Raw genomic sequence first — 15,420 nt, forward strand, 5'->3', positions numbered from 1 at the left:
TCTAGTGACACTTCAATCTGTGACAGTTCCTCAGATTTGTCACCTACAAAAGCCAGCTCAGGTTTGGGTATCTCCTAACATCCTCAGCCGTGAAGACTGAAGCAAAGAATCCATTTAGTTTCTCCGCAATGACTTTATCATCTTTAAGCGCTCCTTTTGTATTTTCATCGTCAAGGGGCCCCACTGGTTGTTTAGCAGGCTTCCTGCTTCTGATGTACTTAAAAAACATTTTGTTATTACCTTTGGAGTTTTTGGCTAGCCGTTCTTCAAACTCCTCTTTGGCTTTTCTTATTACACTCTTGCACTTAAGTTGGCAGTGTTTGTGCTCCTTTCTATTTGCCTCACTGGGATTTGACTTCCACTTTTAAAGGAAGTCTTTTATCTCTCACTGCTTCTTTTACATGGTTGTTAAGCCACGGTGGCTCTTTTTTAGTTCTTTTACTGTTTTTCTTAATTTGGGGTATACATTGAAGTTGGGCCTCTATTATGGTGTCTTTAAAAAGGGCCCATGCAACTTGCAGGATTTCACTTTAGTCACTGTACCTTTTAACTTTTGTCTAACTAACCCCTCATTTCTGTATAGTTCCCCTTTGAAATTAAAGGCCACAGTGTTGGGCAGTTGAGATGTTCTTCCCACCACAGGGATGTTGAATGCTATTGTATTATGGTCACTATTTCCAAGTGGTCCTGCTATAGTTACCTCTTGGACCAGCTCCTGCGCTCCACTCAGGATTAAATCTAGAGTCGCCTCTCCCCTTGTGGGTTCCCGTACCAGCTGCTCCATGAAGCAGTCATTTAAAGTATCGAGAAATTTTATCTCTGCATTTCGTCCTGAAGTGAAATGTTCCCAGTCAATATGGGGATAATTGAAATCCCCCACTATTATTGGGTTCTTAATTTTGATAGCCTCTCTAATTTCCCTTAGCATTTCATCATCACTATTACTGTCCTGGTCAGGTGGTCGATAATAGATCCCTACTGTTATATTTTTACTAGAGCATGAAATTTCTATCCATAGAGACTCTATGGAACCTGTGGATTCGCCTAAGATTTTTACTTCATTTGAATCTACACTTTCTTTAACATATAGTGCCACTCCTCCCCCTGCACGGCCTGTTCTGTCCTTCCGATATATTTTGTACCCCGGAATGATTGTGTCCCATTGATTGGTCTCAGTCCACCAGGTTTCTGTGATGCCTATTATATCTATATCCTCCTTTATCACAAGGCACTCTAGTTCACCCATCTTATTATTTAGACTTCTGGCATTTGTGTACAAGCACTTTAAAAACTTGTCCCTGTTTATTAGCCTGCCTTTCTCTGATGTGCCAGATTCTTTTTATGTGATTGTTTATCATCTGATCCGGCCCTTACATTATACTTCTCATTCCTCTGCTCCTGACTATAACCTGGAGATTCTCTATCATCAGACTCTCCCCTAAGAGAAGTCTGTGTCCGATCCACACGCTCCTCTGCAGCAGTCGGCTTTCCCCCATCTCCTAGTTTAAAAACTGCTCTACAACCTTTTTAATGTTTAGTGCCAGCAGTCTGGTTCCACTTTGGTTTAGGTGGAGCCCATCTCTCCTGTATAGGCTCCTCCCATCCCAGAAGTTTCCCCAGTTCCTAATGAACGTGAACCCCTCCTCTCTACACCATCGTCTCATCCACGCATTGAGACTCTGCAGCTCTGCCTGCCTACCTGGCCCTGCGCGTGGAACTGGGAGCATTTCTGAAAATGCCACCATAGAGGTCCTGGATTTCAGTCTCCTCCATAGAGGTCCTGGATTCCAGAGTCTCTTCAGTGTTGTTGCATTGTCAACCTTTGCACCAGCCCAGAAAAGCCAATGGAAAACTATCAAAGACAAATTATAGACATCGAAACCCTGTGGAAGTGTAAACGACAATATGACAATGAGGAAATGGTCCTTTCTGTGAATATACACAAAAAACTGATTCATTTTATAACAGGGTGGAGAGAAACACTCTGGTTCCATTCACCAAGGAGATCACTAATGACCAATGGTGCTTCAAGAAAGGCAGGGCCCTGGCTCCTAGGGACTAGCAGTCACTGCAATAGACTGTCACCTCAGACTTCAATCTACTTAGGTAGGAAAGGTAACTATTAAAAAGTGTAGGTTGCATTTTGTGATTTTGTTTTGTTGGTAACAGTTGGTTTCCACCATTCACATTTGTTTGTTTAAATCTCTGTCCCTTGTTAAAGAAATTTCCCTTTGTTCAATAACTGTGCTTAAGTGCTGTGTGTGATCCAGTAGCAGTGGGCTACAGTAAAACTGGTAACCTGGGATGTACCATTGCTTCGGGCAGAGAGGATCTGGGATTTTTCTGAGCCCTGGTCTACTCTAGGGGAGGGAATCAATCTAAGTTTCGCAACTTCAGCTACATGAATATCGTAGCTGAAGTCGATGTACTTATGTCATAAACAGTTAGTTAAGGGTTAAGGTTTTTGTCTACCTGTAAAGGGTTAACAAGCAGTACCTGTGGACACCTGACCAGAGGACCAATGAGGGACAAGATAATTTCAAATCCCTATGGAGGGAAGTTTTTTTTCCTGTTCTTTGTTTTAGAGAGTCTCTCTTGGGAATTAAGAGAGTCCAGACATCTTAATCAAGTCCTCCCAGGTTTCTGCAATAAATTCTTCTATTCAAGCTAGTGAGTATTAGCAAGGAACTAGTATTCTTATACTTTTATTTCTGTATTTGCAATTCTGTGTTTTGCTATATAATTTCTTTAATTCTGTACTGATTGCTTTTACTGAGGAAAGAAAGGAGGGGGAATTCTCTCCAGAGATTGATAAGTTTAGACCCTGTATATTGTTCCATCTTGGTTACAGAGACAATGACTTTCTTTTATTTTTTAATAAATCTTTTCTGTAAAGGACTTGGTTAATCTTTCTTTGGGTGGATTCTCAGAGAAAGGGGAGGGGGGAGGAAGCAGGGGGGAATGGTTTATTTCTCCCGGGTGTAAGAACTCCATGGATTTGGGGCTCTTGGGATCCCCAAGGATTTGGGGGAAGGACTGTGTCCCAATCCACGTACCTGATTGGGTGGTGGCAGCTTTTACCAGATCTAAACTAGGATTTTTAGTTTAGAGGGAAAACAGTGCAGGTCCCCATTTTGGAACCCAACAGCTCTAAGTGGGGGTGAGACCTATGACAACTTAGGTCGGCTTACCATGGTGTCTTCATCGCGGTTAGTCGACTGCTGCAGCTCCCCAGTAGACTCTGCCTGTGCCTCTCACCAAGCTGGAGTACAGTGGTCGACAGAAGAGTACTCGAGGATCGATTTATTGCATCTACACTAGAACCGATAGATCGATCCCCCCGCTGGATCGATCGCTGCCCGCCAATTCAGCAGATAGTATAGACATACCCTGAGTATCTGGTGATTGGAGCTGGACCCCAGAGGGGGACACATTGAAGGAACTCAGGGGTTAAGGTGCCTTTATTGTCAACTGTCAAGGTTGCTGTAGCTCAGAGGAGGGTGCTTGACTGTCTGACAGGCTGGTGAGTTTGGTCACTAACATCCAGCTGCCAAATGCAAAAGTCCCTCTTCCTTGTGGCAGGTGGCCACCAGGAGATTCACGGCCCTCAGCACCCTGAGAAGGGTCACAATGTGCATCTGTGTTAATCCACACGGGGAAAGCTCCCTATAGCATAAAACTCTGCCCTATGAAATCATGGAACATGTGCTCTTCGCTCTGTGAAAGCACATAAAGAATCCAAGCGCTGGAGGACAGGGTTTGGGTCCAGAGTGACCTAGACAAATTGGAGGATTGGGCCAAAAGAAATCTGATGAGGTTCAACAAGGACAAGTGCAGATTCCTACTCTCTAAGGGCTTGGCTACACTTACAAATTTGCAGCGCTGCAGCAGGGTGTGAAAACACACCCTCTCCAGCGCTGCAAATTGCGGCGCTGCAAAGCGCCAGTGTGGTCAGAGCTTTCTCCCAGCGCTGGCGCTTTGACTACACTCAGCTGCAGCGCTGCCGCGGCAGCGCTTTGAAGTGTAAGTGTAGCCAAAGCCTAGGATGGAAGAGTCCTATGCACCGCTACAGGCTGGGGACAGACTGGCTAAGTGGCAGTTCTGCAGAAAAGGAGCTGGGGATTACAGTGGACAAGAAGCTGGATATGAGTCAATAATGTGCCCTTGTTGCCAGGAAGGTTAACAGCATATTGGGCAGCATTAGCGGGAATGTTGCCAGCAGATCAAAGGAAGTGATTATTCCCTTCTATTTGGCACTGATGTGGCCACATCTGGAGTACTGCATCCAGTTCCGCCCGCGCCCCCTCTCCCCCCGCGCTACAGAAAGGATGTGGACAAATTGGAGAGTGTTCAGCGGAGGACAACAAAAATTATTAGGAGACCTGTGCATATGATTTATGAAGAGAGGCTGAGGGAACTGGAGTTATTTAGTCTGCAGAAGAGAAGAGTGAGGGGGGATTTGATAGCAGCCTTCAACTACCTGAAGGGGGGTCCAAAGAGGATGGAGCTCGGCTGTTCTCAGTGGTGGCAGATGACAGAACAAGGAGCAATGGTCTCAAGTTGTAGTGGGGGAGGTCTAGGTTGGATATTAGGAAAAACTTTTTCACTAGGAGGGTGGTGAAGTACTGGAATGGGTTCCCTAGGGAGGTGGTACAATCTCCATCCTTAGAGGTTTGTAAGGCCCGGCTTGACAGAGCCCTGACTGGGATGATTTAGTTGGGGATTGGTCCTGCTTTGAGTAGGACTTGGACTAGATACCTCCTCAGGTTTCTTTCAACCCTAATCTTCTCTGATTCTAAGTAGCTGCAAGTGTCTCTTTGTGTTCACATCTGTAAAGACGCCAGGAATGGGCAATGGGATGGATCACTTCATGATTACGTGTTCTGTTAATTCCCTCTAAAGCATCTGGCTTTGACCACTCTTGGGAGATAGGACACTTGGCAGGATGGACCATTGGTCTGACTCAGTATGGTTGTTCTTATGTTTTATGTACAGAAATGAGGCTCTTACAAAGCCGAAATGGGGGGAGGGGCTCTAAATTTATATCAGAGTTAGAGAGAAATATGTTCAAACACAGTGAGACTCGATGTACGAAAGAAATAACACGTGATCCCCATCTCCTTCCCCAAAGCCTTAGGTGGGGATTAGCTGCCAACTGCTGCGGCTGCTGCTCTGAGGGGAGCAGTATAAGTTGTCTGCCTGTGGGTGCGGCCCACCAGCTGGTTCTCCTGGGGCAGACGGTGAGTTGCTGGGCAGGAATGGTGCATCAGCTGGAGTATGAAATACGAACAGGGATCTAAAGACTCTACACTGGCCTCCAGTGGGGGTTGAGGATGCTGAGGCAGTGGCATTTCAGAGTCATCAAGATTCAAAGCTGCTTGGGGGTAGAGAGGAGGGGGATGACTCCACTGGATTTTTAGTGCATCCCCTTAACTACTCGCCCATGACAGCCTGGCTTTGTCATTGCTCTGTGGTTCTCCTGTTGCTCATTCCCAGCTTCTGGAAAGCAATGGCGAGGGACACCATCCCTGCCCATCCTGGCTAATAGCCATCGAGGAACCTATCCTCTGTGCACTTCTCTAGTTCTTTTTTGAACTCTGTTCTATTCTTGGCTTTCACAACATCTTCTGCTAAAGAGTTCCCCAGGTTAACTGTGCGTTGTGCGAAGAAATACTTTGTTTCAAATCTGTAGCCTATTCATTTCATTTGGTGACTCCTCCTAGTTCTTGTGTTATGAGAAGGAGTAAATAACACTCCCTTCCTTGGTCCTTTGAAAGATGATATGTGAGCCCCCACCTCCCTGCCCCACCTCTCATGTCCAGGGAACAACAGGGATATAACAACACGGCAAACAACAAGGTTCAAAGTCAATGCACGTGGGAGAAGTATCTGCTGTTTCATTCCTTACATTCCTGTCCCACTGCATGGCCATTTCCTTTCCCTCCTTTCTGTTAAAAGCTTTTGTGTTTTGCACAGAAACATTATTTCCACAGGAGCCACCCAGGAGTGGGGGCTGCATTCCTGTGCCAAACAGTCACTAGAAGGAGGCAGACAAAGGCCTTTAAGATGAGGTGTCCATCGCTGTCAAAATATCATCTCCCTCCTTCAGCTCACTGGCAGCCTGAGTTTCTTCCTTATCCTACCAGAGTCTTGTCTGGACTCAGCGCTATCCAGCCCCTCTGTATGTAGTGGGCAAAACCCACAAACCTTGTCTTTAAAACAAGCCGTCCCCTTCCTTCTTAGGGAAGAGTTTTCTATGATTGAAGTTGAGCTTCAGTTCCCCTCTCCTAGGGGCAGGTTGGGTGTGGGGCCAGCTCCCAATGAGATCTGTTTTCACCTTTGCCCCCTAACTCTGCTCCCAGCTGTCAGGCGGCTTCCAGCCCATCCACCCTGCTTACTAGCTCCATGGTCACGTGTAACCCCCTTTGCCAGCACACGTAGCCTGCAGGAAAGCTGCTCCTGCCAGCTGTGTTGGTGGTATAGTGGTGAGCATAGCTGCCTTCCAAACAGTTGACCTGGCTTCAATTCCCAGCCAATGCAATAATGGCTTTTCTCTTTTGTTGGTTCCTTGTCTGGAAGTGGTTTAATTTCAGTCACGTTGTGTTACAATCACATTATCCATAGAATGAGACAATAAGTGTGTCAAAGCCCAGCAGGTCACACAGGAGGGAGGAATACAAGGGGCTGGAATGTGTCATCTGAGAAGACAGAACACTTGGAAACCTGCATCTCCCATCCCCTGGCTTCCGTGTGATGATTCCAGCTGCATGAGCTGTTTGTACCATGTTCCTGCATGATGGGGAAATAAAGTTTTGAGTCAGTTTTTGCTCCTACAGATTCCTTTGCTGTTACAATTATGTTGATATGAACAAAAGGGAAGCAAAAAAAACAACAAAAAAACCCACCCAACTTGCAATACAGTTAGGGAAAGAGAAGATCAGGGTAAGCCAAACATTTCAAAATAAAAGTTAATGCTAAAATGGGAGCCAGGAGAGAGATCAGGTATGTGGAGAGCCCTTGATATTTGAAACCTACAACTACCCAGCTTTCTGAACACCTGTGAGGAGCAAGATGGAGTTGGGACATCTTCAGTCATTGATTGTCTCTCTGTGTTCTCTGTCTCTTTCTTCTCCCCCCATTCTTCTTCTCCAGTGTCTCTGCCTTTCTCCTCTTGCTCCCTCTCCCCCTGCCCTTTCCCAGGAACTCACAGTCTACAGCATTCAGGAAAAGCCAGAGTTTCATTGATTCATAGACTCTAGGACGGGAAGGGACCTCGAGAGGTCATCGAGTCCAGTCCCCTGCCCTCATGGCAGGACCAAATACTGTCTAGACCATCCCTGATAGATATTTAAATATTTTACTGGCTGCAGCCACAAAGCGAGAAAAATTACACTTCTGGTTCAGAGTCAATGCACACACATAAGAATCAATGGGCTTTAATTCCTTAGGTTCTGCCACCATATGCTGCTTCCATTTCATTTCAATCTTTCCCCAAGATTTCTCATTGTGCACAGCAACATTACACCCTTGGGAGAGAGTGGACCAGAGCCTGCATTAATTTAACCTACAAAAACCAAACAAATAGAAATGTAGATCAGAAATGTACTCTCCAGGTTCCTCCAGCCCAGGGGTTGGCAACGTTTCAGAAGTGGTGTGCCAAGTCTTCATTTATTCACTCTAATTTAAGGTTTCGCGTGCCGGTAATACATTTTAATGTTTTTTAGAAGGTCTCTCTCTACAAGTCTATATATTATATAACTAAACTAGTGTATTGTAAAATAAACAAGGTTTTCAAAATGTTTATGAAGTTTCATTTAAAATTAAATTAAAATGTTGATCTTACACCGCTGGCCCGCTCAGCCTGCTGCTGGTCTGGGGTTCTGTTCACCTAGGCCGGCAGTGGGCTGAGCGGGGCCTGCGGCCAGGACCCCAGCTGGGAAGGGTCTGGCAGCCAGAACCCCAGACCGGCAGTGGCTCAGCCCACTGCCGCTCAGGGGTTCCATCCACCGGCTCCTGCCAGCCGGGAGCCCGGCTGCCGGACCCGCTCAGCCCGCCGCCGGTGTGGGGTCCCGGCCCTGCCCACATACAGTGGGTACCTACCTTCTCCCTGGTTCTGGCCCATTCTCTTCCTCTCTCTGCACTGAGCTGAGGGTGGGAGTGGACTGAGCATAGGGCTGGGGATGAAGGGTCTGGCCAGGGGCGAGAATGAGGGAGGGGGCTCAGGGTTGGGGCAGGAGGTTTGGGTGTGAGGGCACTTACCTGGGCAGCTCCCATTTGGCATGAGGGGTGCAGGTGGGAATGTGTGCGGAGGGGTGCAGGAGCTCCCGTTTGGTGCTCAGGGTGGGGGGTGGGGATGTGCGGGGTGCATGGGATGTGGGGAGGCTGGGGATGTGGGGATGCAAGAGTCAGGGCTGGGGGCATGAGAGGGGGTACAGGTGTCAGAGTAGGGGCTGGGTATGTGTGGGGTGCCAGAGTCAGGGCTGGGGCGTGGGGGTGGAGGGTGAAGGAGTTAACAAAGGGCTGGGTGGTACAGGGCTCAGGGCAGGGGCCTGGGCGGGATGTGGGGGTGCAAGGCTCAGGGCAGGGGCCTGGGGGGTGTGGAGGGGGTCAGGGCTCCAGGCAGAGGGCTGGGTGATGGCCCCCCCGAACCCCCATCCCCCCGCTCCTTGTCCCGACTACCCCCTCCTGGGACCCCACTCCCTATCTAAGCCTCCCTGCCCCGTGTCCCCTGACTGCCCCCCTAGGAACGTACCCCCTACCTGTCCCCTGACTGCCCCAAACGTTATCCACACCCCCGCACCCAGACAGAACCTCCCGGACTCCCATGCCTATCTAACCGCTCCCTGCCCCCTGACAGGACCCCCAGAACTCTGGACCCATACAACCCCCCCAGCTCCTTGTTCTCTGACCCCCCCCCAAAACCCCCCCACCCTAACTGTGCCCCCAGGACCCTGTTCCCTGCCTGCCCTGTCTCCTATCCACCCCACCCCTAACAGACCCGGGACTCCCATGCCCCATCCACCCCGCTCCTGACTGCCCCCTCCAGAGACCCCCGCCCCAACCACCCCCTGGGATCCCACCCCATCCAACCCACCCTGCTCCTGGCCCCTGATTGCCCCCCGCTTACCCCAACCCCCCCCCAGCCCCAGACCCCTTACCATGAGGCTTCCTGCTCATTCGGAGCCCGGCTGCCACGCGCAGCCACGCCCCTCAAAGTGCTGTGCGCAAGGCAGCAGGGCGCTGGATGAGCGGGGAGCGTCTTTCACTCCCCGCAGAGCCAAACTCTGCCCCATGGGAGTGCGGAGCCCCGGCCCCCAGAGCGCTGCACGCGCGGCGGCAGAACTCCGGGGGAAGGCGGGGGAGGGGCCAGCTGGTTGCCGTGCCAGCAGGATTTTTAATGTCACACTGGAGTCCCGGCAGGCCCAAGCGTGCCATTAAAAATGGGTTCGCGTGCCACCTTTGGCACGCGTGCCATAGGTTGCCGACCCCTGCTCCAGCCCAACCTTCTGCTGATGCACCTCAACGCACGGCTATAAAGGGTTTGAAGCTTTCATTGCTTAAGTTTCAGGACCCTGAGGGATTTCAGCTCCCCTTTGTCCAGAGGAAACCTTCACCCCACTCCCAGCCAGGTTCTTGTCCATGGGATCACTGTAGGGGGCTGGGTCCCTGTTTGTCTAGTCTCTCTATCTAGGACAAGCCGGGGCGCCTCTACAGGAATCCATGGCACACCCACATCTTGAACACTGCCTGCAGATGTGGTCACCCCACCTGATAAAAGATATATTGTAATTGGAAAAGGTTCAGAAAAGGGCAACAAAAATGATTAGGGGTCTGGCGCAGCTTTCATATGACGAGTGATTAATAAGGCTGAGACTTTTCAGCTTGGAAAAGAGATGATAGAGTCTATAAAGCAATGACTGGGTTGGAGAAAATAAACAAGGAAGTGTTATTTACTCCTCTAGACACGAGAACTAGGGGTCACCAAACGAAATGAAGAGGCAGCAGGTTTAAACCAAACAAAAGGAAATATTTCTTCACATAACACACAGTCAACCTGTGGAACCCTGGGGGCACCTAGGATCGGCCACTGTAAGAAGACAGGCTACTAGGCTAGATGGACCGTTGATCTGACCCAGTGTGGCCATTCTTATGTTGGGTACTTATGAACTGGGGTGTATGAGCACCAGGGCCCTCTGTGGAGCTGCCCTTCTCCTTCTATCTCTCATGTTTCATTGACTCCAGCCTTTTTTTCTATTCAGCATCAGCATCACTGTAAACAAGCTGCCCTCACCTCCTGTCCCCTCCAGAACCAGTGTCCCCGTCTTGTGTAAATCGCTGACCTCTCTCAGCACTGACTGCCCCTCCATGGCCTTGTCCCTCCCTCTCTGCTGATGGGACCCTTCTCTCCAGTCCTTCCTCATCAAGCAGCTCAGTGGATGGGAATCTTAGCGTCACCCTGGTGCTTTAGGAGCAGAACCCCCCCCAGAGCTTCCATGCAATTGGCACTTTGCCCTCACTGCTCAGGACTGTAACCTGTGCAGGGAGACTGGCTGGGCCACATGCCAGCTGGGCATGAGCAAAGCAGCAGGGGTGAAAGGCAAACGTGGGGAGTGAACCCAGGGCCTTATACATGCCAAGCAGGCGCTGTACCACTGCGCCACATCCCCAAACAGGCCTTCTTTGCTGACTGTTACGCTCAGAGCCTGCCTCTTTCCAAGGCATCCAGTGGCTTATAAGCTTCACGGGAAACCTTTTCCCCCCAGTCATGCTCTCGTGCAGGTTGCTGGTTCTTAGGGGTCACTTTGCAGCAGGGCCAGATTTGATGTGTGGGGCGGAGAGAGTGTGCGCGCCCTGGACTCAAGGTTAGCTCAAAAAAAAAAAAAGGCAAGGGAAAAACTGCTGGCTGGGAGCTGAATATGCAGGACAATGGGTTGGGATTCTTCTCCGCTCAGATTTGTTACGTAGCTGGCAGTCTCCCAAACGATGGTCTGTTCCTTCCCTCAAAATGCCGGCTAACCCTCTCCTTTTCAATTTAAAGCTCCATAAAAGGAAAAAAATAATGAGGAAGAAAGCATAGAAGCTATGGATGTAGTTAAGAAAGGCCTTGGAGTGATAAAAGACCAAAGGAAGGAACGTATCAATGTTTCTGCCTGGTTTTAAACCAGGGATCTTTTGCAAGTTAGGCAAATGTGATAACCACTACACTACAGAAACCAGCTGCTGTCAATTTTGGGGCCCTTTTCTAAGGCTTTCTCAGTAGCTGCTACACCAGTTGATTTGCCTTTGAAGAACAGGGAAACAAAGGGCACCAAGAACTTATGTTTTTTGGATGAGCCAAGAAAAGGGAGCAGCATTGTCCCCTCGGGTAGCCCCTGTTCAATTCCAGGTCAGAAAGCAAAACTCTTCTGCAAGAATATCCAAAAAATATTGTGTTTCACTTTACTTCATAAGTACAGTTGTGTGGCAATTAAATGACTCTAAAGTTTCATAAAAGCAAAGAACATTAAACAAAATAGTGTGGGAAATACGGATGTTTCTGAGAAAATGGCTTGGAATGAAGGAAGACAAAAATTGATGAGTCGAGAGAACAGGCCCTGTTTCCCTCTGGTTTGGAGCTTCTCTCACAACTACTGGAATAGCAAAGCTAAGCAAATGGGGTTCTATTGTTGCACAGGAGATTCAAGTGAGGCTATTTTCTCCAGATAGAATTAAATGGTCATGTCAGGAGTGGGATTTGAAACCACATCTCAATGCAGAGACCAGAACACCCAAGAGATAGGGAAAAAGGAGTCTTAAAACTGGCACTTTAGACCAGTCCACCATCCTCCTGCTACAAAAAACATGACTTATCAACCCTAGTTTTCATTAATAGTTGATGAACTCTTTAGGGAGGTCGAGATGGCACATCTCTTTCAACTCCTAGAGACCTTCTACAGCACAGCTGAATTTTAGACACGCTCACCCGGACCTAAAGTTACACATTTCCTGGAGCTCCATGAGTTCTGTGGTGTTGTAATCTCCCTGCTCGCATTTTAAGTGAACAAAAGATGGGTGCTGGCATTCTGAGAAAGTAATGGTGAACCTCAAAATCCTGCCCTGGGGGCCAGACAGTTAAGCAACCAGCACCCACAACCTCTACCATGATAGTGTCCTATCTAGGAACAACTCACTGATCAATAGCTGGGGTGTGAAATCCTCATTTCTGTGTTGTTCTATCACTGTAGTCCCCATTTTTCTATTGCTTGTCTGTATAATCTCTGTCTGGTGCTGTGATTCTTTCTGTCTGCTGTATAATTAATTTGTTGAGTGTAAACCAATTAAGGTGGTGGGGTATAATTGGTTAGATAATCATGTTACAATATGTTAGGATTGGTTAGTTACATTTCAGTAAAATGATTGGTTAAGGCATAGCTAAGCAGAACTCAAGTTTTACTATATAGTCTGCAGTCAGTCAGGAAGTAAGGGGGGGAGTGGGCGGGGGAGGGGGGGTAGGGGAACTGGAATTAAGTTGTGCTACGGGGGGAAATAGGAACAGGGAATGGGAACAGGGACACAGGCAAAGCTCTGTGGTGTCAGAGCTGGGAAGGGGGACACTGAGGAAGGAAATTGGAATCATTGCTTGCTGGAAGTTTACCCCAATAAACATTGAATTGTTTTCACCTTTGAACTTCGTGCATTGCTGCTCTCTGGTCACGCGAGAAGGACCAGGAAATGGGAGGGTGATGGGATAAACCCTCTAACAAGTACGTCTTTCAGGGTGTGAAAAACCCCAGAACCAGTATAATTAAGCTGACCTAAGCCATGGTTAGATAGTGCTAAATGAAAGGAAAGATTGTTCTGTGAATGTAGCTATTACAGGAATGGAAAACCCTCCTCACTGTAGCAACTGTCTTCTCCACAGTGCTAGAGCAGCATTTTAAGTGTAGACAGCCTCAGAGCAAGACCAGATTTGGCTCTGTGGATGCTCAGGCACTAAGACAACAGTAATGACAATATACTAATGCATCTGTAGCTGGCAGGATTTGAACCTGTGTGGAGAGACCCCAGTCAATTTCTAGTCCATTGCATTAACTGGGGGTAGTTGATTATTTTATCAAGAGCCAAATTTCTTGGTCAATCTCTAGACACCAGAGAAAATAATAATAAGTATATAGAAAGATTTTGCAGTCACTATGGGCATAACCATGACGAGTGTTTTGTGTTTCACTCTATATATTTGGCACCACTGCCTTTCCCTTTAGTCTTGTAGTTTACCAAGGGTAAAACTAAATATCTCTTCAGATACCAGGGAGTGTTTATGTTCATTCCTGCTAGCTACACAGGGCTTTGATGTATCTGCTTTCAATCCTCCAGCTCTGCCGGGACAAGTAACATTTCAAGGTGTCACTGAACTGAAGAGGGGAGATCATTTTTTGACAGGTTACGCCTCCTCTTAAAAGTTTTTGTCTGGCTGGCAGCCCTGGTTCCCAAGTCTCTCCTGAGGGAAGAAAGTTTCTGTGCAAAATACTAAAACTTTTAACAGAGAGGAGGGAAAGGCGATGGCCACATGATGGGGCCAGTATGTACCACAACATGGTTCTTTTATGTGGGATGACTCTGAACACTGACTGATCTCCACTCCCTTGTGTTTGAAGAGATGTTTAGTTTTGCACTTGGGAACCTGTAAGGCTGAAGCAATGTTATGGATGGTGACACTATGATTGAAGGGTTATTTAATGTTGTAAAAATTGTTAAAAACACTGAGCTTAAACTGGAACTGCCTGTTGTTAAAGGCTGGTTTCCCACGTCAGTTCCATAAGCTCTGCTAGAAACACCCTGGCTTCTCTCCTGCCTCGGTGGGAACTGGAGGGAATCGTCCCCTGCTGCCCTTGGCGCCAGGCTGGTTTTTCTGGGGAGGGGACATGGAATTGATTTGTTCGCTGTTGAGAAGGGAGCCAGGCCAGTTCTCAGGGAACGAGAACTCCCAGCATCTTCCCAGCCCAGCCCAGGCTGCTGCCCTGTCCCAGCCTCTGTTCCCCTGGGGGCCCTGCATGTTTGACTCTAGAGCAGGCCGGGAGCAGCAGCTGAGGCAGAGGACAGCCTGGGCCGGGCAGATGCTAGGAGCAGAGCACCAGAGGCCTCTACTGGCTCCCTCCTCATCAGCAAACAATCAGTCCCCACCCACACCCCGGGACAGCAGCCTGGAGCCAAGGGCAGTGCCCAGTGGGGTTTCTTTTTCCTCTTCCTGGGGTGAGCAGGGACCTGGGGGTGTTTCTAGCAGGGCAGTTGGAACTTGAATTGGGGAACCAGCTTTTAATAACAGGCAGCTCAAGTTCAGACTAATTTTGTTACAATTTTCTTTATAATGTAAAATCATTCAAAAGTAAACGGGCAGGAATGATTGGAACTCTTTTCTCCCGGGCATAGAAAGAAACGGCTTTTTGGCTTTTCATGATACGGGAGTCAGGTTCGTTCACTGTTCAGAAGCAATGTGCTCAGAAGCCTGTTGTGTTTCATTTCTTAGGTTCTGCTGCCATCGTGTGACCATTTCCTTCCCCTCCTTTCTGTCCAAAGCGCAGAGCCCAGTCCCTCCAGGGAGAGGACATCTTTCTTCTTTCCTTCCTCAACAGCCCCCTTCCTTGGAGAGCCCTTTGCTGGGGTCTGGGTGAGGAACAGCCGTTTCTGAGGATTAATTTCACACCATATTTGGTGTTGATATATAGATTTTACAGCCAGACTAGATCACTAGGTACCTCTGCTCTGACCTGATTCAGAACAGAATCCAGAGAATTTTATCCAGTGACTCCTACAACCACCCCAAGATCTTCTGGCTGAACGAGGAGGGTTCATTCAGAAAGTCATCGTGTTTGGATGTAAAGGTGTGAAATGATGGGGAAATTGGCCCCTCTTTCAAGTTTAAATGTTGTAACTTCTACATCTAGACCGGGGTGGCCAACCTGAGCCTGAGAAGGAGCCAGAATTTCCCAATGTAACTGCCAAACATGCACCTTTGTATGCAACTGCTGAGTCAGTTGTGAACCTTCCCATCATTATCATTATCCCTTCGAAATGATGATGGTGATGGACACTTGGCTCGATATCCCAGTGTGCCCTGGACATCTACAGGCTGCATTAGCCAATCCAACCATTCGGCACTTGCAGATGGGCACCTCTGTATTGTGCCTGAGTCTTGTACAGCTATGAAAATCTGATAGATGCGATATTTTCCCGTCTTGTTAACCAGCACTAATTCCAGGCCAGGCCAGGGCTGGGAAGAGAGAGAGAGCAGCAGGTTTCCCCAATTGTTTCCTGCTCGCTTTTTCTTGACTAGCTTCACCTCTGCACCAACCTGCACTTTTCCTATGTGAGCCTGGCTAGCTCAGTTGGCAGAGCATCAGACTTTTAATCTGAGGGTCCAGGGTTCAAGTCCCTGGTCAGGTG

The 15,420-nt window shown here is 48.3% G+C and overlaps 1 non-coding gene across 1 annotated transcript; it reads left to right on the forward strand.

Moving 5' to 3' along the window:
* Nucleotides 1-15,347: 15,347 nt before the first annotated feature.
* TRNAK-UUU lies at nt 15,348-15,420 on the forward strand. Its single transcript has one exon. It is a non-coding gene; the product is annotated as a tRNA-Lys (tRNA).

The sequence above is a fragment of the Mauremys reevesii genome, linkage group 12, assembly GCF_016161935.1.
Source record: "Mauremys reevesii isolate NIE-2019 linkage group 12, ASM1616193v1, whole genome shotgun sequence".
Lineage (NCBI taxonomy): Eukaryota > Metazoa > Chordata > Testudines > Geoemydidae > Mauremys > Mauremys reevesii.